This window comes from Eumetopias jubatus, unplaced genomic scaffold (assembly GCF_037043125.1).
Source record: "Eumetopias jubatus isolate StellerSeaLion01/CBP00866 unplaced genomic scaffold, mEumJub1_p1.0 scaffold_11, whole genome shotgun sequence".
NCBI classification, from domain to species: Eukaryota; Metazoa; Chordata; class Mammalia; order Carnivora; family Otariidae; genus Eumetopias; species Eumetopias jubatus.
The window spans coordinates 28377108-28402864 of NW_028274817.1; the positions used below are offsets into that span (position 1 = coordinate 28377108).

General features: G+C 39.7%; 1 long non-coding RNA gene and 1 pseudogene across 1 annotated transcript in view; one reads left to right on the forward strand and one right to left on the reverse strand.

The window, feature by feature from the left end:
- The window catches only part of LOC148162987 (uncharacterized), a 65876-nt gene that overhangs the window by 36178 nt on the left and 3941 nt on the right, over window positions 1–25757 (reverse strand). The window contains exon 2 of the long non-coding RNA XR_015769503.1: window positions 14357–14468. This is a non-coding gene — a long non-coding RNA (uncharacterized LOC148162987). The remainder of the gene's footprint in view (window positions 1–14356; window positions 14469–25757) is intronic.
- LOC114197009 (large ribosomal subunit protein mL43 pseudogene) lies at window positions 3416–4567 on the forward strand (annotated as a pseudogene).

Genomic DNA, 25757 nt, shown 5'->3' on the forward strand with positions numbered 1-25757 from the left:
CCGATGTGGGACTTGATCCCAGGACCCTGGGATCATGACCTGAGCCAAAGGCAGTTGCTTAACCAACTGAGCCACCCAGGAACCCTGCTCACCCCATTTAAAATAACAAATACACCCCACTATAATCTTAAGGGAGGACATATTCAAGTTAAGAACAAAATTCAGGAACTATTATAGGAACAAATTATTGTTCCTACTATTTTCACCCAATCTTACCTGTTAAAAAGCTAGATGGATCATACAGATTTACAGTAAATTATAGGAATTTAAACAGACACCCTCCCAAAATTGAGGGAGCACTCCCAAACACAGGCACTATCACAAACTACAGCACCACTGGATCCGGAACTTAATATACAGTGATAGACTTATCTGACATTTTCTTTACTATTCCAATTGATGAGGAAGATCAACCCATGACTGCATTCATATGGCAAGGCAGACACTATCAGTTTACTATGTTACCACAAGGATACTTTAACAACCCAACAAAACCCTGCCACCTTCTAACACAAGACATCCAGGCCTTTCAGGAAAACACAACACATAAACAAACCATTATTTCCTCTATTAATGACATCCTTACTTATGGTAATAATGTGGAAGAACAGATTAAGGTCAAAATTGGGTGAACTGAATTCCTTACACTCAGAGGATGGACAATTAACCCACGTAAGGTCCACAGACCCCACACTACAGTAAAATTTCTAGACATAATTTGGTTCTCTGAAGGTAGAAAAATACCAAACCCAGTGATGAACAAGATAAACTACATAACATCTCCTACCACAAAAGAAGCTCATAAACTGGTAAGACTGTTTGGATATAGGAAACACCACATACTGCACGTAGGGATGATATGAAAACCTATCTATGATACAATTAGGAAGAATAGGGAAGTTAGATGGACAGAGACTCAAGAGGTAGCCTTGGGGCGCCTGGGTGGCTCAGTCGGTTAAGCGTCTGCCTTCGGCTCGGGTCATGATCCCAGGGTCCTGGGACTGAGCCCCACATCGGGCTCCCTGCTCAGCGGAGAGCCTGCTTCTCCCTCTCCCTCTGTCTGCCGCTCCCCCTGCTTGTGCACTCTCTCTCTCTCTGTCAAATAAATAAATAAATAAGGTAGCCTTGATTTACTTGAAAAATGCTATCAGATTTAATACATTTTATTAAATGTATTAATACTTTTACTACATTGGCACTTAAAAAAGAATATGATGTTGGGTTACCACACTTTTGCAGTTTCCCAATATCAAAAGGGAGAATAGAGCCCATAGCCCATAAGCTATAGAGAGCCCCCTTAAGAGAAAAGAAAAACATGTTCTTAAGGATATGCTAGTAGAATGGACCAAATTACATTTATTACTGCTAGATGTTTGCATGAACCTGTGGTACGAGTAGCCATGACTATGGCCTCGATGCTTCCTCAACCAGTTATATGTAATATGGGAAATTGGACCATGATAGTATGCTCTAAGCCAAACTGCACCCCAACCTATTGCAGTCAAGAAAAAAGTAAAGAACACAACATGATGGGATGTGTAAAAATAAAAGATAATGAATATGATAATACAAGGAAAAAGATATTATTCAAGGTCAATAGAAGATATACAAACTATTAAAGCAACCAGAGAGGGGCACCTGGGTAGCTCAGTTGGTTAAGTGTCCTTCTCTTGGTTTCAGTTTAGGACATGATCTCAGGGCAGTAGAATCAAGCCCCGCATCTGGCTCTGCACTCAGCAGGGAGTCTGCTTGAGATTCTCTCTCCCTCTGCCCTTTCCCCCACTCTCTTTCTAAAATAAACAAATAAATCTTCTTTTTAAATTAATTTATTTGACACAGAGAGATACAGCGAGAGAGGGAACACAAGCAGGGGGAGTGGGAGAGGGAGAAGCAAGCCTCCCACAGAGCAGGGAGCCCGATGTGGGGCTCGATTCCAGAATCCTGGGATTGTGACCTGAGCCGAAGGCAGACACTTAACGACTGAGCCACCCAGGGGCCCCAATAAACAAATAAATCTTTTAGAAAATAAAATAAGGGTGCCTGGGTGGCTCAGTCCATTAAGTGTCTGCCTTCAGCTCCGGTCACGATCCCAAGCTCCCGGGATCGAGCCCCACATCGGGCTCCCTGCTCCACAGGGAGCCTGCTTCTCCTCCCTCTCCCGCTGCTTGTGCGCACTCTCTCTCTCTGTCAAATAAATAAATAAAATCTTTAAAAATGAAATTAAAATAAAATAAAATAACCAGAGAGAAAATGGCCGTGAATAGGTGGACCCTAGGGACACCTCCTGTTGCAAGTACATCTAGATAACTATCAGATCATCCTAAATATCCCCGAAATCAACCTGAAGACTGGCAGAAATAACTCCACAACTAAAAGTAGAGAAGAGGACACATCGAAGATGGTAGGAAGCATGGAGATGTGGTTTGGGAGAGAAACAGATCGTGGCCACTGCGGTAGGGAAAGAGCCAGAGTCACAGAGAAGGGTGAGAGACAGACTAGCACACAAGGGAGTATGCTGGGAAAATGACTCTCCATAGCAATTGGCCTGGAAAGCAAAAGGGCCAAATTTCTTGAGTTCTTGGAACTGGCAGGGCTTAAAGCCTACACTTTTAAAGGTCAGTGGGCCTGGCTCAGATAGAGCACAGAGGACTAGAGCACAAAGGATGCTGCACTGCTCTTGGAGAGAAGGCAGGGCAAAGCGCCCGCACACATACAGTGTGGAAACAGCAATCTGAAGAGCACCTGGGGCACACAGTGCGAGGTCATCTGCTCATCTTGAGGCAAGTCCCTGAGAGGCAGCAGAGAGGCAGCATTCACGGAGAGACCCCTCCAGGAACAAAGGAGCTGGCACATGCCATTGCCCTTCCCTGCCCTCAGCATAAACAAAGAACCACCTGTAGGAACCAGGGCAGTGCTGACACTTGCTATCTGATGCGCTTTCACCAAGTTCCCCACCTCACACTATGGTGGAACCACCCTTCCCAGACATGATTCCCCAGTGCCAGTGCGGGGGGACCCCACCCCCAAATGACTGACCCAAACCCCTGCCACCGCCACGTCTCCTGACCTGGGAGTACTGTGGAGCTTCAATTCCGGTAGCAGTGGTGACTGGTCTTACTTCACAAGCAGACCAGAGCACACTGGGTTAAAATGCACCACATTCAGACCAGGGACCAAACACTGCCCACCACAGGCAAAGAGCCTCTGCAGACGGTTGGCCTGCAGGATAAGGCAGCCAGGACAAAACAGCAGAGCACATGGAGCACACATTGGAGACACTTCCGGAAGCACCAGGCCATGGGGAACAGGGGACATGACACAGCAGGGCACTACAGGACCTGTTCTTCATAAGGTCATTATCCTCAGACACAGGAGATGGAGCTGACCTAACATAGAAACAGGCACAGACGGTCTGGGCTACCTGGGCGCTGCACCCATGACGGCGCGCGGGACCCCGAGCCGCTTCCTGGCCAGTGTCCTCCACAACGGGCTGGGGCGCTACGTGCAGCAGCTGCAGCGTCTCAGCTTTAGCCTCAGCCGCGATGCACCGTCGTCTCGTGGCGCCAGGGAGTTCGTGGAACGCGAGGTGGCCGACTTCGCCAGACGGAACCCGGGGGTCGTAATATACGTAAACTCGCGGCCGTGCTGTGTGCCCAGAGTAGTAGCCGAATACCTTAACGGGGCAGTGCGTGAGGAGAGCATCCACTGCAAGTCAGTCGAGGAGATTGCGACGCTGGTGGAGAAGCTGGCGGACCAGTCGGGCTTGGACGTGATCCGCATCCGCAAGCCCTTCCACACGGACAGCCCTAGCATCCAGGGCCAGTGGCACCCCTTCACCAACAAACCGACAACGTTGGGTGGGCTGCGCCCACGAGAGGTCCAAGATGCTGCCCTAGGCCAGGCGCAAGTGCCATGAAGAGTTGCCCACCAACTCCAATACCCAGGCTTTGGACTCTTACCCCAGTGGAGGTGGTTCTTCCTCTTTGGGTTCAGGGGATTCCAAGTCCACACAGGCAGACAGAGCCCCCCAAAAGGGAAACTGACGCCAAAGCTTTTGCTTGGGATAAAGAAGAGCTGTCTTTTTGTTGCTCATGAGGCAGGGCAGTGACTGTTAGTCTCCTAATTCTTCCCCATTTGATATCTCTGAAACCTGACTCTTCAAGGATATTACAGGCATTTATTTCTGAAATCCAGATTGATAACAGTGATCTTAAATCCCAGCGAGTGCTTTCAAGATTGGGATCTGAAGAACCCCCCGTGTCCTGTTTCTGTAACCATTGAGCTAGAGAGCTAGCATCTTATACCCTGCTGTGAACCTGGCATTAGGATAACCACTTTATATCCGTGTGAATGTTTAGATTAGAAAACTGAGGTTAATAAACTTGTTCGAGGGCACCTGGGTGGCTCAGTCGTTAAGTGTCTGCCTTCGGCTCAGGTCATGATCCCAGGGTCCTTGGATCGAGTCCCACATTGGGCTCCCTGCTCAGTGGGGAGCCTGCTTCTCCCCCTGCCTCTCCCCCTGCTTATGTTCCCTCTCTCGCTGTGTCTCTCTCTGTCAAATAAATAAATAAAATCTTTAAAAAAAAAAAAAGAAACAGGCACAGAGACTTAGACAAAATGAGAAGACAGAAATTTGTCCCAAATGAAAGAACAGGACAAGGCCACAGCTGGACATCTAAGTGAAACAGATGTAAGTAACATGGCCCATGGAGTATTGAAAGCAATGATAATAAGGATATTCACCAGACCTGAGAAAAGAGTAGAAGACATCAGTGAGACACTTAACACAGACATAAAAAAGAACCAGAGATGAATAGTGCAATAAACAAGATTAGAAGCATGCTTGGGGTGCCTGGGTGGCTGAGTCATTAAGCGTCTGCCTTAGGCTCAGGTCATGATCCCAGGGCCCTGGGATCGAGCCCCGCATCAGGCTCCCTGCTCTGCGGGAAGCCTAATTCTCCCTCTCCCACTCCCCCTGCTTGTGTTCCCTCTCTCACTGTCTCTCTCTGTCAAATAAATAAATAAAATATTTAAAAAAGAAAGAAAGAAACATGCTTGATGCAATGAACAGCAGGCTGGAAGGAAAACAAATTAATGATTTAGGAGACAGAATAATGGAAAGCAAGCAAGCTATATAAAGGAGAGAGAAAAGAATTATGCAAAACAAGAACATACTTAGGGAAATCAGTGACTCCATTAAATGTACTAATATTCATATTACAGGAGTTCCAGATGAAGAAGAGAAAAGGAGGCTTGGGGCACCTGGCTGGCTCATTCGGTGGAGTGTGAGACTCTTGATCTTGCAGTTGTAGGTTTGAGCCCCACACTGGGTACTGAGATTACTTAAAAAATAAAATGAAATCTTTAAAAATGGGGGCGGGTGCCTGGGTGGCTCAGTAGGTTAAGCATCTGCCTTTGGCTCAGGTCATGATCCCAGAGTCCCAGGATCAAGCCCCACCTGGGCTCCCTGATCAGCAGGGAGTCTGCTTCTCCCTCTGACCCTCCCCTCTCTCATGCTCTCTCACTCTCTCAAACAAATATTTTTTTAAATAATAAAAATAAAAAGAGAGAGAGAAAGGGGCAGAAAACTTTTTAAAGAAATAATAGCTGAAAACTTCCCTAATCTGAGAAAGGAAACAGATATTCAAATCCAAGAGGCACAGAGAACTCCCAACAAAATCAACAAAAGCAGATATATACCAAGACATTATAACTGAATTGGCAAAATACAGTGATAAAGAAAACATGTTAAAAAGGAGCAAGACAAAAGAAAACAGTAACATACAAGGAAAACCCCATAAGGCCATCAGGGGATTTTTCAACAGAAACTTTCCAGACCAAAAAGGAGTGGGATGATATATTCAAAATGCTGAATGGGAAAAATCTGCAGCCAAGAATACTCTATCCAGTAAGACAATCATTCAGAATAGAAATAGAGATACTTTCCCAGACAAGCAAAAACTAAAGGAGTTCATGACCACTAAACCAGCCCTGCAAGAAATAGCAAAGGGAACTCTCTTAAGTGGAAAGGAAAAACCAAAAAAATGACACTATGAAGGTAGGAAACAAAAAAGCAGTAAAAATGAATATTTCTGTAAAAATATCATCAAGGAACTCACAAAATAAAAGGACTTAAAATATGACACCATATACCTAAAATGTGGGGAGGAGAGGAGTAAAGAATTGGTTGAAACTGAAATGACCATCAATTTAATATACACTGCTATATGCAGAAAATATTACATATAAACATAATGGCAACCACAGGTCAAAAACCACTAATAAATATGCTAAGAAGAAAGAGAAAGAAATTCAAATATATCACTAAAGAAAACCAGCAAACTACGAAAAAGAAAGGATCAGAGAAAATCTTCAGAAGGAACCACAAAACAAGTAATAAAATGGCAATAAGTACTTAACTATTAATACTTTCTTTGAATGTAAAGGGACTAAATGCTCCAAAGAACATAAAGTGACAGAATGAATAAAAAACATGACCCAGGTGTGCCCGGGTGGCTCAGTTAGTTAAGCATCTGACTCTTGGTTCCGGCTCAGGTTCATGATCTCAGGGTTGTGAAATCGAGAAAGAGAAAGGAAGATGGTGGCAGAGTAAGAGGACCCTAAGCTCACCTCATCCCACGAACACAACGAGATAACTATCAAATCATCCTAAATACCCTAGAAATAGACCTGAAGATTGACAGAACAAACTCCAAAAGTAAAGACAGAAGAGGCCACATTAAAGTAAAAACAAAAACAAAAACAAAAATCAGACCCACCTATACGCTGCTTACAAGAGTCACTGTGGACGTAAAAACACCTGAAGATTGAAAGTAAGGAGATGGAGAAACAGCTATCATGCAAACAGATGTCAAAAAAAAGCGAGAGTAGCAATACTTATATCAGACAAAATAGACTTCAAAACAAAGACTGTAACAAAAGACAAAGAAGGGCACTATATAATCATAAAGGAGACAATCCAACAAGATATAACAATTATAAATGTTTATGCACCCAACATGGGAGCACACAAATATATAAAACCGTTCATAACAAACATAAAGGAACTAACTGGTAGTAATATAATAAAAATAGGGGACTTTAACACCCCACTTACATCAATGGACAGATCATCTAAACAGAACATCAACAAGGAAACAATGGCTTTGAGTGACACAGTAGACCAGATGGATTTAACAGATATATTCAAAACATTCCATCCTAAAAAGCAGAATACACATTCTTTCCAAGTGCACACAGTAACATTCTCCAGACTAGATCACATACAGGCCACAAAACAACTTCAACAAATTCAAGATCGAAATTATATCATGCACCTTTTCTGACCACAATGCTATGAAACTAGAAGTCAACCACAAGAAAAAAATCTGGAAAGCCCACAAATACATGGAGGTCAGATAACATACTTCTGAGATCTTGGCTGGCTCAGTCAGAAGAGCATGTGACTCTTGATCTCAGGGTCATGAGTTCGAGCCCCACACCAGGTGTGGAGATTACAAAAAATAAATAAATAAAACTTAAATAAATAACATGCTACTAAATAATGAATGGGTTAAACAGGAAATAAAGGAAGAAAATTAAAAAGTACATGGAAACAAATGAAAATGAAAACACAACAGTCCAAAACTTTTACAATGCAGCAAAAGCACTTTTAAGAGGGACATTTATACCAATACAGACCTATATCAAGAAGCAAGAAAAAGGGCGCCTGGGTGGCAGAGTCGGTTAAGCATCTGACTCTTGATATCAGCTCAGGTCATGATCTCAGGGTTGTGGGATCAAGCCCCCCATTGGGCTCTGTGTGCTCAATGGGGAGTCTGCTTGAGATTTTTTTCCCTCTACCTCTGCCCCTGGTCGCATGCCCTCCTTCCTCCCTCAAATAAATAAATAAATCTTTAAAAATATGTATATTTAAAAAAAAGAAGCAAGAAAAATCTCAAATGAACAACCTAACCATACACCTAAAGGAGCTAGAAAAGAACAATATACAAAACCTGAAACCAGCAGAATGAAGGAAGTAATATACATTAGGGAAGAAATAAATGATACAGAAACCAAAAAAAAAATTAAAAATTAAACAGATCAATGAAACCAGGAGCTGGTTCTTTTTTGTCTTTTTCCTTTTTTTAAAGATTTATTTATTTATTTGAAAGAGAGAGAGAAGACAACTAGGGGAAGGGACAGAAGGAGAGAATCTTTAAGCAGACTCCCCACTGAGTGTGGAGTCTGACGCTGGGCCTGATCTCACAACCCATGAGATCATGACCTGAGCCGAAACCAATTGACTGAGGAATGCAGGCACCCCCAGGAGCTGGTTCTTTGAAAAAAAAAAAATCAATAAAATTGATAAACCTCTAGCCAGACTCATCAAGAAAAAAAGGGACCCAAGTAAATAAAATCACAAAAGAGAAAGGAGAAATAACAACCAACCCCATAAAAATACAAAGGATTGAAAGAGATTATGAAAAACTATATGCCAACATATTGGACAACCTAGAACAAATGGATAAATACCTAGAAACATATAAACTACCAAAACTAAAAGAGGAAGAAACAGAATATATGAACAGACCAATAACCAGCAAAGAAATTGAATAACTAATCCAAAAACTCCCAACAAACAAAATTCCAGAACCTTCACATGCAAATTCTACCAAACATTTAAAGAGTTAATACCTATTCTTAAACTATTCCAAAAATTAGAAAAAGAAAAGAAAACTTCCAAATTCCTTCTATGGGGCCAGCATTACCCTGATACAAAAACCAGATAAAGACACCACTAAAAAGAGAACTACAAGCCAATTCCTCTGATAAATATAGATACAAAAATTTTCAACAAAGTACGACCAAACCGAATCCAACAATACCTTAAAAAAATCATTCACTATGATAAAGTGGGATTTATTCCTGGGTTGCAAGCGTGGTTCAATATACACAAATCAGTCAAGATGATACCTCACATCAATAGGAAAAAGGATATGAACCATATGCTCATATAAATAGACACAGAAAAAGCACTGGACAAAGTACAACATCCATTCATGATAAAAATCCTCAACAAACTAGGTTTACAGGGAACATACCTTAACATAATAAAGGCCATATATGAAAAGCCCACCACTAACATCATCCCTAATAAGAAAAACTGAGAGCTTTTCACCTAAGGTCAGGAACAAGACATGCATGTCCACTCTCACCACTTTTATTCAAAATAGTACAGGCAGTCCTAGTGACAGCAATCAGACAAGAATAATAAGTAAAAGGCATCCAAATCAGTAAGGAAGACATAAAACTTTCCCTATTTGCAGATGATAATACTATATATAGAAAACCCAAAAGACTCCACCAAGAAACAGCTAGAAATGATAAACGAATTCAGTAAAGTCACAGGATACAAAATCAATGTACAGAAATCTGTTGCATTTCAATACACCAATAATGAAGCAGCAGAAAGAGAAATTAAGAAAGCAATCCCATTTACAAATGCACCAAAAATAATAAGACACCTAGTAATAAACCTAACCAAAGAGGTGAAAGACCTGTACTCTAAAAACTATACAACACTGATGAAAGAAATTCAAGACAACAAAGAAATGGAAAGACATTCGATGCTCATGGATTGGAAGAACAAATATTGTTAAAATGTCTATACTAGGGGCGCCTGGGTGGCTCAGTCATTAAGCATCTGCCTTCGGCTCAGGTCATGATCCCAGGGTCCTGGGATCGAGCCCCGCATCGGGCTCCCTGCTCGGCGGGAAGCCTGCTTATCCCTCTCCCATTCCCCCTGCTTGTGTTCCTCTCTCGCTGTCTCTCTCTCTGTCAATTAAATAAATAAAATCTTTTTTAAAAAATGTCTATACTAGGGGGTGCCTGGGGGGCTCAGTCAATAGAGCATGTGACCCTTGATCTTGGGGTCATGAGTTAAAGCCCCACGTTGGGCATAGAGTGTACTTAAAAAAGAAAATGTTTAGGGGTGCCTGGCTTGGTTAAGCATCTGCATTCAGCTCAGGTCATGATCCTGGGGTCCTGGGATCGAGACCCACATTGGTCTCCCTGCTCCGTGAGGAGTCTGCTTCTCCCTCTCCTCTGCCCCTCCCTCCCCCACTTATGCTCTCCCTCTCTCAAATAAATAAAATCTTTTTTTTTAAATGTTTAAGGAGGGCACATGATATAATGAGCACTATACTGATGTATGTAAGACTGATGAATCACTGAACTCTACCTCTAAAACTAATAATATACATTATATGTTAATTAATTGAATTTAAATTAAAAAAAGTAAAAAAAAGTCTATACTACCCAAAGCAATCCACACATTTAATGCAATCCCTATCAAAATACCAACAGCATTTTTTTCAAAACTAGAACAAACAATCCTAAAATTTGTATGGAACCACAAAAGACTGTGATAGCCAAAGCAATCTTTTTTTTTTAAAGATTATTTATTTATTTGACAGACAGAGAGAGAGCACAAGCAGGGGGGAGAGGCAGAGGCAGAGGGAGAAGCAGGCTCCCCACTGAGCAGGGAGCCCGAAGCATGGCTCGATCGAAATCATGACCTGAGGTGAAGGCAGACACTTAACCAACTGAGTCACCCAGGCACCCCTAGCCAAAGCAATCTTAAAAAAGCAAAGCAAAGGGGTGCGTGGCTGATTTAGTCAGAAGAGCATGTGACTCCTGATCTCAGGGTGTGAGTTCAAACCCCATGTTGGGTGTAGAGACTACTGAGAAAAAAAATGTAAAATCTTGGGGCACCTGGGTGGCTCAGTCAGTTAAGTGTCTGGCTCTTGATTTTGGCTCAGGTCATGATTTCAGGGCTGTGAGATTGAGCCCTGCCTTGGGCTCCTTGCTGAGCATGGAACCTGCTTAAGAGCCTCACTCTCCCTCACCTCCTTTTTCCCCCTCCCCCCCCAAAAAAGGAAAAACAAAAAGAAGAAAAAGAAAAAACAAAGCTAGAGGCATCACAATTCCAGATTTCAAATTATATTACAAAGCTGTAGTCATCAAGACAGTATGGTACTGGCACAAAAACAGACACAAAATCAATGGAACAGAATAGAAAACCCAGAAATAAACCCATACTTTTATGATCAATTAATTTATGACAAAGTAAGCACGAATATACAATGGGAAAAAGACAATCTCTTCATGAAATGGTGTTGGGAAAATTGGACAGCAACATGCAAGAGAACGAAACTGGACCACTGTCTTATACCATACACAAAAATAAATTCAAAATGGATTAAATACATAAACATGAGACCTCAAACCATAAAAATCCTAGAAGAGAACATAGACAGTAACGTCTCTGACATCAGCCACAACACCTTTTTTCTAGGTATGTTCCTTGAGGCAAGGGAAACAAAAGGAAAACTAAACTATTGGGACTGCATCAAAATAAAAAGGTTCTCTACAGCGAAGGAGACAATCAAGAAAACCAGAAGAAAACCTACAGAATGGGAGAAGGTATTTGCAAATGATGTATCCAATAAAGGGTTAGTATCCAAAATATATAAAGAACTGATACAACTCAACACCCCAAAAAAGAAATAATCCAATTAAAAAATGGGCAGAGGACGTGCACATTTTTTTTCCAAAAAGGACATACAGACAGTCAACAAGCATATGAAAAGACACTCGACACCACTCATCATTAGGGAAATGCAAATCAAAAGTACAGTGAGATAGCACCTCACACCTATCAGAATGGCTAAAATCAACAACACCAGAAACAACAGGTATTGGGGAGGATGTGGAGAAAAAGGAACCCTTGGGTACCACAGGTGGGAATGCAAACTTGTGTAGCCACTGTGGAAAACAGTATGAAGGTTCCTCAAAAATTAAAAATAGAACTGCCCTACTGACCCGGCAATTGCACTACTGGGTATTTACCCAAAAAATACAAAAACACTAATTCAAAGGGATACATGCACCCCTGTGTTTATAGCAGCATTATCTACAATAGCCAAATTATGGAAGCAACCCAAATGTCCATCGTTTGATGAATGGATAAAGAAGATGTGGTATATATATACAACACAATATTATTCAGCCATAAAAAGAATGAAATCTTGGTTGGAGCTAGAGAGTATAATACTAAACAAAATAAGACAGTCAGAGAAAGACAAATACCATGTGATTTCAGTCATGTGAAATTTAAGAAACAAAACAAATGAGCAAAGGGGAAAAAAACAGACAGAGACAAACCAGGAAACAGACCCTTAACTATCAAGAACAAACTGCTGGCTACCAGAGGGGAGGTGGGGGGCAGGGAGGAATGGAGGAATAGGCGATGGGGTTAAGGAATACACAGGTCGTGATGACCACTGGGTAATGTATGTAATTGTTGAATCATTATACTGTACATCTGAAATTAATATAACACTGTATGTTAACTGGAATTAAAATAAAAACTTTAATAAAAACTTTAATAAAATAAAAAAGTAAAATAACCAGAGAAATATTTCACATTGAAACTCTTAAAATAAATTTAGTCAATTTAAATCATACAACGGAAACTTAAATAAACAAACATGGTAGATAAGACTAATAAAGTTAAAATAACTCAGCAGGAATTGAAAAGAGGACAAAAAAATTATATTCCCAAAGTTATGACAGCTTTGAATTCTGATATTATGGCAATCATACCTGCGCTTGATACTGTATATACAATGTACTTTACGTGCTTATACCCCCTGGACCCGTATAAAAATGGCTTATAGGGGCGCCTGGGTGGCTCAGTCAGTTAAGTGTCTGCCTTTGGCTCAGGTCATGATCCCAGGGTCCTGGGATCGAGCCCCTAGTCAGGCTCCCTGTTCGGCTGGGAGCTTGCTTCTGCCTCTGCCTGCCACTCCCCCTGCTTGTTCTCTCTCTCATGCACTCTCCCTCTCTCAAATACATAAATAAAATCTTAAAATAAAACATGGCTTATAGATGGAAATACAATTCTCAAGGAAGTTTAACTGAATGGGTTAAAAAGCTTAATTTGTTGTCATTTGGCAATTGGATATGGTAGCATATTAAGGAGTTCTTTGTTATGGTTTTGCTACGAATATTAGGAATATGGTTGCTTAAACTGGTCATTAAACAATGGTGTAAAAGAATGTGCAACAAAGGAAGAATGCCCCCCAAAATGACTGCATGTGATTAAGTTTGTAAGTGATGTAGAATCAGAGGGTGGATTGACATTTTTGTGAACTTAGCTTTGTACAGGGCATTAGGCCCTTAGGATTAAGTAGTGTGTGAGTGAGTTGAAATTACAAATTGGATTGTTGTGTATTGTTATGATATGATTTCAAATCCACTTGTTTATGATAAAGACAAAGTCTTTAGAAATAAAGTTGTTTTGCTATAAGAATGAAGTAATTTGGGGCGCCTGGGTGGCTCAGTCGTTAAGCATCTGCCTTCAGCTTAGGTCCTGATCCCGGGGTCCTGGGATCGAGCCCCGCATCGGGCTCCCTGCTCAGCGGGAAGCCTGTTTCTCCCTCTCCCACTCCCCCTGCTTGTGTTCCCTCTCTTCGCTGTGTCTCTGTCAAATAAATAAAATCTTAAAAAAAAAAAAAGAATGAAGTAATTTGTGTTAGGATGTTGTCCTGTTCTCACTGTTAAGAACTCAAAAGCTCAGCTGCTGGGGGCTCCACTAGGGGCATATCAATAAAAACATAATATAGGGAAGCAAGTATGGCAAGAGGACATTTTGACAGTAAATACTACATTTACGAGGACAATTCAAGTATTTGGTCTTGGAGAGGCAACATTTTGCTGATCTAAAATAGCTCTCTGAAGACCTGGTGGCAATTAGCTCCTGTTCCTGGTAAAAGTGAATCTTCTACAAGGAGTGGTGAAAGCTGTACCGCAGCTTTGAGATAAAAATCCTCTTGCCCAACACAATGGTGCCATTAATCCCTAGCAAAGCACTCTAGTAACAGGGGACCTTTACTTTTTCACTGGTGGGTGGGCCTCGCCTTTCAGTTAGCTAAGCAGTCTCTCCTGAGTACCAACACCTAAAAAGGTACACCTCAGCTAAGTTTGATCTTTATTCCTTTCACTTCTCCTTTTCTAGAATGATAGCGTGACTAATCTATCATAAATTTAGAGTATATTATTTCTTTATTGGCTTATGAAGAGACATTATCTTGTACGCTACTGGCTTGTAAAATTCTCACAGTGAACCTCTTCTAAACAAATTATTATCAAAGACAAACTCAGTCTCTGAATATTAATTTGCTTTCCAAAACAAATAATACATATTACCAAAGTCCATATACCCAAGGAACTAGTTCCACAAGTATTTTTTCCTGCTAATCTATATTTAGATAAAGAAAAGGAGGCTTACCACTCTTGATTCAGTTATACCTTCAGGCGAAGACCCAGCAGATTAACGTCATAAGAACTGATAACTTATGCCAACTTGTCAGAAGTCCCAGAACCTCACAGCTGCAGCAGCCCTAGGGAGAGCAATGTCCATCCAGTTAAAATTTATCCGGCCATCCCCAACAACTGTTGGGGAGTAAAAATTTCCTCCATTCTTCAAGATTCTTCTGGCTGGTCAAAGGATTAAACTAACATGAGACAGATTAACAGAAGAAAATCAAAACTATGTACCTACAAGGAATCCACATAAACAGAGTTTCCAAACACAGTCAGGTAAAATGAAGTATATATTTCATTCTGGACTAAGGAGAAAGAGGTATGGGTTAGTAATTTCAAAGGAAAAGAAAGCAATTCACAGGAGATGAAAAAGAGTAAATCCTAGGGAGCCTGGGGGCTCAGTCGTTAAGCGTCTGCCTTCGGCTCAGGTCATGATCCCAGGGTCCTGGGATCGAGCCCCACATCGGGCTCCCTGCTCAGCGGGAAGCCTGCTTCTCCCTCTCCCACTCCCCCTGCTTGTGTTCCCTCTCTCGCTGTGTCTCTCTCTGTCAAATAAATAAATAAAATCTTTAAAAAAAGAAAAAGAGTAAATCCTTGTGAAAGAAATGGTTGCTGGGCCATACAGAAACAAATGGACATGACAGGACTTTAAACAAACAGGCCTTGGCAAATTCCTCCCTGTCTATCAAACTTAGTTCATATTATACTGTAGTTACCTATGGTGACATCCCTCTCTTGGAGCAGGTCTTCTACCTAAATTCCTTTAGGCAGTTAAAAAGAAGATCAAAGATTCTTCCTGAGCTTTATATTTCATAGAAATAATCAGACTAGGGCACCTGGGTGGCTCAGTCGGGTAAGCATCTGCCTTCGGCTCAGGTCATAATCCCAGGGTCCTGGGATCAAGCCCCGCATTGGGCTCCCTGCTCAGTGGGGTAGCCTGCTTCTCTCTCTCCCTCTGCCACTCCCCCTGGTTGTGCGCATGCATGCTCTCTCTCTCACTCTCTCTGTCAAATAAATAAATAAAATCTTAAAAAAAATAATCACACTATAATTCACATGCCAAAGATGCATTTTGGGGTGGCAAATTTTGAGTCCTTATATTTACAAGATCAAACAAACAGAAATATATAGCCCAACTAATATCAAAAAGGCAAGAAATAACAAGTGTTTGTGAGGATGTGGAGAAAAGGAAACCCTCATGTTTTGTTCATGGAAATGTAAATTGATGCAACCACTGTGAAAAACAGTATGGAGATTCCTCAAAAAATTAAAAATACAAATACCATATGATCCAATAATTCCACTAGTAGGTATTTACCCAAAGAAACAAAAACACTAACTAGAAAAGATATATGTACCCCCATGTGTTTTGCAGCACTATTTGTAATAACCAAGATATGGAAACAACCCAATTGCCCATCCATATATAAATGGATTAAGATGTGGTGTATAGGGCGCCTGGGTGGCTCAGTTGGTTAAGCAACTGCCTTCGGCTCAGGTCATGATCCTGGAGTCCCGGGATCGAGTCCCGCATCGGGCTCCCTGCTCAGCAGGGAGTCTGCTTCTCCCTCTGACCCTCTTCCCTCTCGTGCTATCTCTCATTCTCTCTCTCTCAAACAAATAAATAAAATCTTAAAAAAAAAAGATGTGGCATATATATATACAATGGAATAGTACTCAGGCATTAGAAAGAATGAAATCTTGACATTTACAATGACATGGATGGACCTAGAGGGTAACATTATGTTAAGTGAAATAAGTCACATAGAAAGACAAATACCATGTGATTTCATTATATGTGGAATATAAAAAAACAAATGAACAAACAAAAGGAATAAATTCATAAATACAGAGAACAAATTGGTGGTTGCTAGAGGGGAAGGTGGGGGAATGGTCAAAATACATAAAATAAATCAGTCACAGGGATGAAAAGTACAGCATAGGGAATATAGTCAATAATACTGTAATAACATATGGTGACAAATGGTGACAACACTTATCAAAGTGACCAATGAATAATGTATAGAATTGTTGAATCACTACATTGTACACCTGAAACTAATATAACATTGTATGTCAACTGTACTTCCATAACAGATTTTTAAAAAGAAAAAATGAAATCCACGACCTGAGTTAAATCTGAATTACAGATTTAAAACAAACATGTTTTTGGATAAGTACTGTAAGGGCAGAAAAATTTCCCTTCTCCCCTTCTAGGTTTTTCAGCTACTCTAATAATTAAATTGACATAACACAGATTAACAGAAGAAAAACAAGTAAGAGGGACGCCTGGGTGGTTTAGTCGTTAAGCATCTGCCTTCGGCTCAGGTAATGATCCTGGGGTCCTGGGATGGAGCCCCAAATCGGGCTCTCTGCTCAGCGGGAAGCCTGCTTCTCCCTCTCCCACTCCCCCTGCTTGTGTTCCCTCTCTCACTATGTCTCTCTCTGTCAAATAAATAAATAAATAAAATCTTAAAAAAAACCCACGAAAGTTCTGTCTTTGTCTGCTGGGCCCCAAGTCTTCAGCACCAAATGATCCACACTCCAAAGCCTGAGGTGGGTTACTCTCCCCCTCAACAAAAAAGCTTACCTTAGAAAGCCTTGCAGTGTGGGAGAGAACTGAATGTTTATAAAAGTAAGAGTACAAAAATTGCAACCAACCAAGCTGAGGGCCAGCCCGACCCCCCCAGCCCAAATGCAGCAATGTGGCTCAGCCACAACAAGAAGGTGCATGAAGCCCACACCAGGGACAGCTCTGGAGTATATTGATTCTGGTGACGAGGAGGAATTACACTAAAGGGCATCACAAGATGTCTTCCACATAAGGCCAGTACTTCCAAGAGCAGGAGACATAGATAGCTGACTTTTTTAATACACAGAAACAAACACAAAGAGTAAGACAAAATGAGAGGACAGAAGAATATGTTCTGAAAGAAAGAATATTAAAAAAAAAATCGCAGAAAAAGACCTAAATGAAACAAAGATAAGCAATCTACCTGACAAAGAGTTCAAAGTAATGGTCGTAAAGACACTCACTGGACTTGAGAGAACATGGATGACCTCAGTGAGAAATATAAAAAAGAGATAGAAAATATATAAAAGAACCAATCAGGGCTAAAGAATGCAATAACTGAAGTGAAAAATATACTATAGAGGGAATAAGCAAATTAGAGGATGCAGAAGAATGGATCAGCAAGCTGGAAGACTGGGTAATAGAAAGCAACCATGTGGAGCAGCAAAAAAAAAAAAAAAAAAAAACAATTTTTAAAAATGAGAATAGGCTAGGGAGGCTGGGTGGCTCAGTTGGTTAGGCATCTGCCTTTGGCTTGAGTCGTGATCCCAGGGTCCTGGGATCAGGCCCTGCATCAGGCTCCCTGCTCGGCCAGGGGCCTGCTTCTTCCTCTCCCTCTGCTACTTCCCCTGCTTGTGCTCTCCTGCTCTTTCTCTCTGTCAAATAAATAAATAAAATCTTTCAAAAAAATGAGAATAGGTTAAGATACCTTTGTGACAACATCAAGCATAATAACATTTGCATAATGGGGGTCCCAGAAAGGGAAAAGAGGGAAAGGCAGAAAACTAACTTGAAGAAATAATACCTGAAAACTTCCCTTAATCTGGGGAAGGAAAGAGACATCAAGGTTCGGGAGGCATAGACAGTCCCAAACAAGATGAACTCAAGATGGTCCACACCAAGAAACACAATTATTAAAATGTCAAAAATTAAAGATAGAGAGAGCATCTCAAAGCCACAAGAGAAAAGCAGTTATGTGCAAGGTAAAAACAATAAGGCTACCAGCTAATTTTCAGCAAAAACAGCAGGCCAACAGAGAATGGCATGATATATTCAAAGTGCTGAAAGGAAAAAATCTACCACCAAAAACACTCTACTGGCAAGGTTATTCAGAATTAAAGGAGAAAGAAAGAATCTCACAAACAAACAAAACTTGAAACAGTTCATCACCACTAAACCAACTATACAAGAAATGTTAAATGGACATATTTAAGGAGAAAACACAAGGCCATAACTAGAAGTAAGAAAATTTTGAAAGGAAAAATTTCACTGGTAAAAGCAAACACACAGTAAAAATATGAGTTCCATCATTTCTTTAGGTAGTATGAAGGATAAAAAAATAAAAGTAGTAAAATCAATTATATCTAAAAACTTAGTCAAGGAATACACAAAATAAAAACAAAATATGACATCATTCACATAAAACATGCAAGGGGGGGTACAAATGTAGTGCTTTTGGAATGTGTTCAAACTTAAGTGACCACCAACTTAATACACATTGCTACATACATAGAAAGTTATAAATGAACATCATGGTAATCACAAACCAAAAACGTGTAATAGATACACAATAAAGACAAGGGAATCTAAGCATAATACTAAAGAAAGTCATAAAACATCAAGGGAACAGAGCAAGAATAAAAAGAAAAGACAACTATAAAAACAATGAGCAAAAAAGCATACATATCAAACAATTACTCTAAATGTAAATGAAGTAAATGCTCCAATCAAAACACATATGGTGAAAAAAAAGACAGGGTGACTGAATTGATTAAAAAAAAAAAAATGACCCGGGGCGCCTGAGTGGCTCAGTCGTTAAGCGTCTGCCTTCGGCTCAGGTCATGATCCCAGAGTCCTGGGATCCAGCCCCGCATCGGGCTCCCTGCTCTGCGGGAAGCCTGCTTCTCCCTCTCCCTCTGCCCCTGCTTGTGTTCCCTCTCTCGCTGTGTTTCTCTCTCTGTCAAATAAATAAATAAAATCTTTAAAAAAAAATGACCCATCTATATGCTGCCTACAAGAGACTCACTGCAGACCTCAAGACACATATAGGCTGAAAGTGAAGGGATAGACAAAGATATTCCATGCAAATGGAAGCAAAAAAAAAAAAAAACAAAACCCTGGTTAGCAATATCAGACAAATTAGATGTTAAAATAAAGACTGTAGCTCAACATCACTAAGTATCAAGGAAATGCAAATCAAAACCCCAAGGAGTTATCACCTCATACCTGTCAGATGGCTGAAATAAAAAACAAAAGAAACAACAGGTGTGGTCGAGGATGTGGAGAAAAAGGAACCCCTGCACACTGTTGATGAGAATGCAAACTGGTGCAGCCACTGTGGCAAACAGTAGGAAGGTTCCTCAAAAAATTAAAAATAGAATTACTATATGATCCAGTAATTCCACTACTGGGTATTTACCAAAAAAATACAAAAACACTAATTTGAAAAGATATGCACACCCCTTTGTTTATTACAGCATTATTTATAATAGTCAAATTATGGAAGCAGTCCAAGTGTCCACTGATGGATGAATGGATTAAGAAGACATGGTGTCTGGGTGCCTGGCTGGCTCAGTGGGTAGAGCATGTGACTCCTGATCTCCAGCATGTGAGTTCAAGACCCACACTGGGTATAGAGATTACTTAAAAACATATATATAGGGGCGCCTGGGTGGCTCAGTCGTTAAGCATCTGCCTTCAGCTCAGGTCATGATCCCAGGGTCCTGGGATCAAGCCCGGCATCAGGTTCCTTGCTCCGCGGGAAGCCTGCTTCTCCCTCTCCCACTCCCCCTGCTTGTGTTCCCTCTCTCGCTGTGTCTCTCTCTTTCAAATAAATAAATAAAATCTTAAAAATATATATATATATATAAATGCAGATAAAAACATACATACACAAAAGAAGTGGTGTGTATATACAATGTAATATTACTCAGACATGAAAAAGAATGAAATCTTGCCATTTTGCAACAATATGGATGGATCAAGAGGATATAATGCTAAATGAACCAAATCATTAAGAGGAAGACAAATACCATATGATTTCATTCATATGTGGAATTTAAGAAACAAAACAGACAAACAATGAAAAACAGAGACAATCCAAAAAACACTCTTACCTATATAGAACAAACTGATGGTTACCAGAGGGGCGGTGGGGGTGGGTGAAACAGGGGAAGGGGATTAAGAGTACACTTATCATGAAGAGCACTGAGTAATATATAGAATTGTTGGATCACTAATTATACACCTGAAACTATACTGGAATATAAATAAATAAACAAACAAATAAATAAAGACTGTAATAAGTGAGAAAGGCATTACATAATGATAAAGGTGTAAATCCAACACAAAGAACATTTGTAAATATCTATACACCTAATATAGGAGCACCTAATTATATAAAGCAAATATTAACAGACATAAAGGGAGAAACAGATAGCCAACAATAATAGAAGACTTTAATACCCCACTTACATCAATGGATAGATCATCGAGACAGATAATTGATAATGAAACAATGACTTTCAATGACACATAAGGCAAGATGGACTTAACAGAACAATCCATTCAAAAAGAGCAGAATTCACATTCTTTTCAAGTGTACATGGAATATTCTCCAGGACAGATATCATTTGAGGCCACAAACAATTTCAATAAATTTTAGAAGGCTGAAATCAAAGCATCTTTCCTGCCCACATTATGAAACTACAAATCAGTTACAAAAAAAAATAATAAGTAGAAAACCAAAAAACACGTGGAAGCTAAACAACATGCTACTAAACAACAAATAGGTCAGGGCACCTGGGTGCCTCAGACGATTTAAGTGTCTGCCGGGGTCCTGGGATCGAACCCTGCATTGGGCTCCCTGCTCCACGGGATACATGCTTCTCCCTCTCCCTCTGCTGCTTCCCCTGCTTGCGCTCTCTCTCTCTGTCAAATAAAATCTTTAAAAAACAGGTCAGTGAAGAAATCAAAGAGGAAATATAAAAAATAACTGGAGACAAATGAAACTGAAAACATGACATTTCAAAATCTATGGGATGGAGCAAAGTGGTTCTAAGAGGAAAGATTATGGCAATACAGGCCTACCTCAAGAAACAAGAAAAATCTCAGTCTAATCTTATACCTAAAGGAGCTAGTAAAAGAAGAAAAAATGAAGCCCAAATTTAGCAGAATGAATGAAATAATAAAGAGTGGAAATAAATGAAATAGAAACCAAAAACATGATATCAAATAGATCAGAAATTAGGAACTGATGTTTTGAAAAGATTAAGAAAATTGATAAACCTTTAGCCAGTCTCATCAAGAAAAAAGAAGAGGGCTCAAATACATAAAATCAGAAATGAAAAAGAAGGGGCGCCTGGGTGGCTCAGTCATTAAGCATCTGCCTTGGGCTCAGGTCATGATCCCAGGGTCCTGGGATCGAGCCCCACATCGGGCTCCCTGCTCGGCAGGAAGCCTGCTTCTCCCTCTCCCACTCCCCTTGCTTGTGTTCCCTCTCTCACTGTGTCTCTCTCTGTCAAATAAATAAAATCTTTAAAAAAAAGAATTAAAAAAAAGAAGTTACAACTAATAACACAGAAATACAAAAGATTATGAGACCACTATAACAAATTATTTGTCAATAAATTAGACAAATTAGGGAAAATGCATAAATTCCTAAAGATAGGCAATATTCCGAGAATCAACCAAAAAGAAATAGAAAATCTTAACATACCAATTAGTATAATGGAATTGAACTGGTAGTCAAAAAACTCCCAACAAGGGATGCCTGAGTGGCTCAGTAGGTTAAGCATCTGCCTTCGGCTCAGGTCATGATCCCAGGGTTCTGGGATCAAGCCCCGTGTCAGGTTCCCTGCTTGGCAGGGAGTCTGCTTCTTCCTCTGCTCCCCCCCCCCGCCCCGCTCGTTCTCTCTCTCTCTCCCTCAAATAAATAAAATCTTTTTTTATAAGATCTATAAAGAACTTCTCAAACTTAACACCCAAAAAACAAATAATCAAGTCAAAAAATGGGCAGAAGACATGAAAAGACACTTCTCTGAAGAAGACATACAAATGGCTAACAGACACATGAAAAAATGTTCATCATCATTAGCCATCAGGGAAATTCAAATCAAAACCACATTGAGATACCACCTTACACCAGTTAGAATGGCAAAAATGGACAGGGAAAGAAACAACAAATGTTGGAGAGGTTGTGGAGAAAGGGGAACCCTCTTACACTGTTGGTGGGAATGCAAGTTGGTACAGCCACTTTAGAAAACAGTGTGGAGGTTCCTCAAAAAATTAAAAATAGAGCTATCCTATGACCCAGCAATTGCACTCCTGGGTATTTACCCCAAAGACACAGATGTAGTGAAAAGAAGGGCCATATGCACCCCAATGTTCATAGCAGCAATGTCCGCAATAGCCAAACTGTGGAAAGAGCCAAGATGCCCTTCAACAGATGAGTGGATAAAGAAGATGTGGTCCATATATACAATGGAATATTACTCAGCCATCAGAAAGGATGAATACCCAACTTTTACATCAACATGGATGGGACTGGAGGAGATGATGCTAAGTGAAATAAGTCAAGCAGAGAAAGTCAATTATCATATGGTTTCACTTATTTGTGGAACATCAGGAATAGCATGGAGGACATCAGGAGAAGGAAGGGAAAAATGAAGGGGGAGAATCGGAGGGAGAGATGAACCATGAGAGACTATGGACTCTGAGAAACAAACAGGGTTTTAGAGGGGAGGGGGGTGGGGTGATGGGTTAGCCCGGTGATGGGTATTAAGGAGGGCACGTACTGCATGGAGCACTGGGTGTTATACAAAAACAACGGATCATGGATCACCACATCAAAAACTAATGATGTATTGTATGGTGACTAACATAACATAATAAAATTTTTTAAAAAATCAAATAAATAAAATCTTAAAAAAAAACCTCCCAACAAACATAAATCCAGGACCAGGGGCACCTGACTGGTTCAGTCAGTACAGCACATGTCTATGGATCTCGGGTTAATGAGTTCAAGCCCCATGTTGTGTGTGGAACCTACTTAAAATAATAAATAAATAAATAAATTATTGATTAATTAATTAATAATAAAACCCCATAAACCCAGGACCAGATAGCTTCACAGCTGAATTCTACCAAACATTTATTTTATTTTTTTTGCAAAGAATATAACTTTATTAGAAATTCTGACATTTTAAAATTATTACATCTTTAACAAAATGTACTCAATGGAATATAAATACCATACTAATTAGAAACCTACAATCATTCATTAAAAAATATACAAACTATTCTCCAAAAATGTTGTACCAACATTATAAGAAAGTGTTTTTTCTCCAATATGCTGACACTGAATATTATTAATTTTCAAAAATTTCGCTGATCTGATGGGTGATCTGTTTTCCTTTGCATTTGCCTGATGAATACTGAAGCTACATATAGTTTCAAAGGTTTATTGGCTACTTTTGTTTTTTCAGTGTAATATCTATTCATATATTTTGCCCACTCTTCTGTTAGGTTGTCTTTTTCCTATCAATTTGTAGGATTCTTTGTATATTGGGAATGTAAATCTTTTTTTATTATGTCGGTTGCAAATATTTTCCTAGTGATTTGTTTTAAATTTTTATTTATGAAGGCAACACTTTATTTTTTAAAGGATTTATTTATTTATTTATTTAAGTAATCTCTACACCCAATGTAGGCTCAAACTAATGATTCCGGTATCAACAGTTGCACACTCCTCCAACTGAGCCAATCAGGCACCCCTGAAGGAAATACTTGAAATTCTACCAAACATTTAAAGAAGAATTAATACCTATCCTTCTTGAACTATTCCAAAAATATAGAAGAGGAAAAATATGCTTCCAAATTGATTTTACAAGGCTAGCATTACCCTGATACCAAAATCAGACAAAGACACTGCAATAAAAGAAAATTACAAGTCAATAACTCTGATGAATAAACATGCAAAAATCCTCAACAAGGGGCGCCTGGGTGGCTCAGTCATTAAGCATCTGCCTTCGGCTCAGGTCATGATCCCAGGGTCCTGGGATCGAGCCCGGCATTGGGCTCCCTGCTCCACGGGAAGCCTGCTTCTCCCTCTCCCACTCCCCCTGCTTGTGTTCCCTCTCTCACTGTGTCTCTCTGTCAAATAAATAAATAATCTTAAAAAAAATCCTCAACAAAATATCCGCAAAATGAATTCAACAGTACATTAAAAGGACCATTCATCACAATCCAGTGATATTTATTCCAGGGATGCAAGGATGATTCAGTATCTCCAAATGAATCATTGAGATACACCACATTAAGTAATGAAAGATAAAAATCCTGTGATCATCTCAACAGATGCAGAAAAAACATTTCACAAAATTCGGCATCCATTCATGAGAAGCACTCTCAACAAAGTAGATATAGAAGGAACATACCTCAACACAATAAAGGCCATACATGAAAAACAACAAACATCATACTCAATATTAAAAAGTTGAGAGGTTTTCTTCTAAGATCAGGAAGGCAAGGTTCTTTTATTTCAGTACAGTATTGGAAGTACTAACCACAGAAATCAGACAAGAAGAATACATAAATGGCTTCCAAATTGGTAAGGAAGAAGTAAAACTGTCACTATTTGCAGATGACATAATACTATATACTATATAGTATACTGTATATAAAAAATCTAAAGACCACCAAAAAACTACTAGAATTAATAAATTCAGTAAACATGTTAAGATATAAAATCAACATACAGAAATCTGTTGTGTTTCTACACAATAATGACAAAATATCAGAAAGAAAATTAGGAAAACAATCCCATTTACAGTTGCACTGGAAAAAAATTGTTTAGGAATAAATTTAACCAAGTTGAAAGACCTGTATCTGAAAACAATAAATGACTGATTAAAAAAATGGAACAGAACATAAATGGTAAGATATACCCTCCTCATTGTTAGAAGAATTAACATTGTTAAAATGTCCACCCTACCCAAACCAATCTACAAATTCAATGCAATGCCTATCAAAATACCAACAGTATTTTTCACAGAATTAGAACAAATGATCTGAAAATTTGTATGGAACTAGGAAAGACCCCGAATAGATAAAGCAATCCTGAGAAAGGAGAACAAAGCTGGAAATATCACAATCCCAGATTTCAAATTATATTACAATGTTATACAAATCAAAATAGCACATTTGTCCAAAAAACACATATAGACGGTCAATACACATTAAAAGATGCTTACTATCACTAGTTATCAGGGAAATGGAAATCAAAACAACATGAGATATCATCTCACATGAGTCAGAATGGCTAAAATCAAAGTCAAGAAATAACTGTTGGTGAGGATGTAGAGAAAAGGAAACCCATGTGCACTGTTTGTGGAAATGGAAATTGGTGCAACCACTGTGGAAAACACTATGAAAGCTCCTCAAAAAATTAAAAATAGAAAATACATATGATCAAGTAATTCCATTACTGGGTATACATGCCAAGAATGGAAAAACACTAATTCAAGAAGATATATGCACCCCTATGTTTATTGCAAGATTATTTACAAAGCCCAGA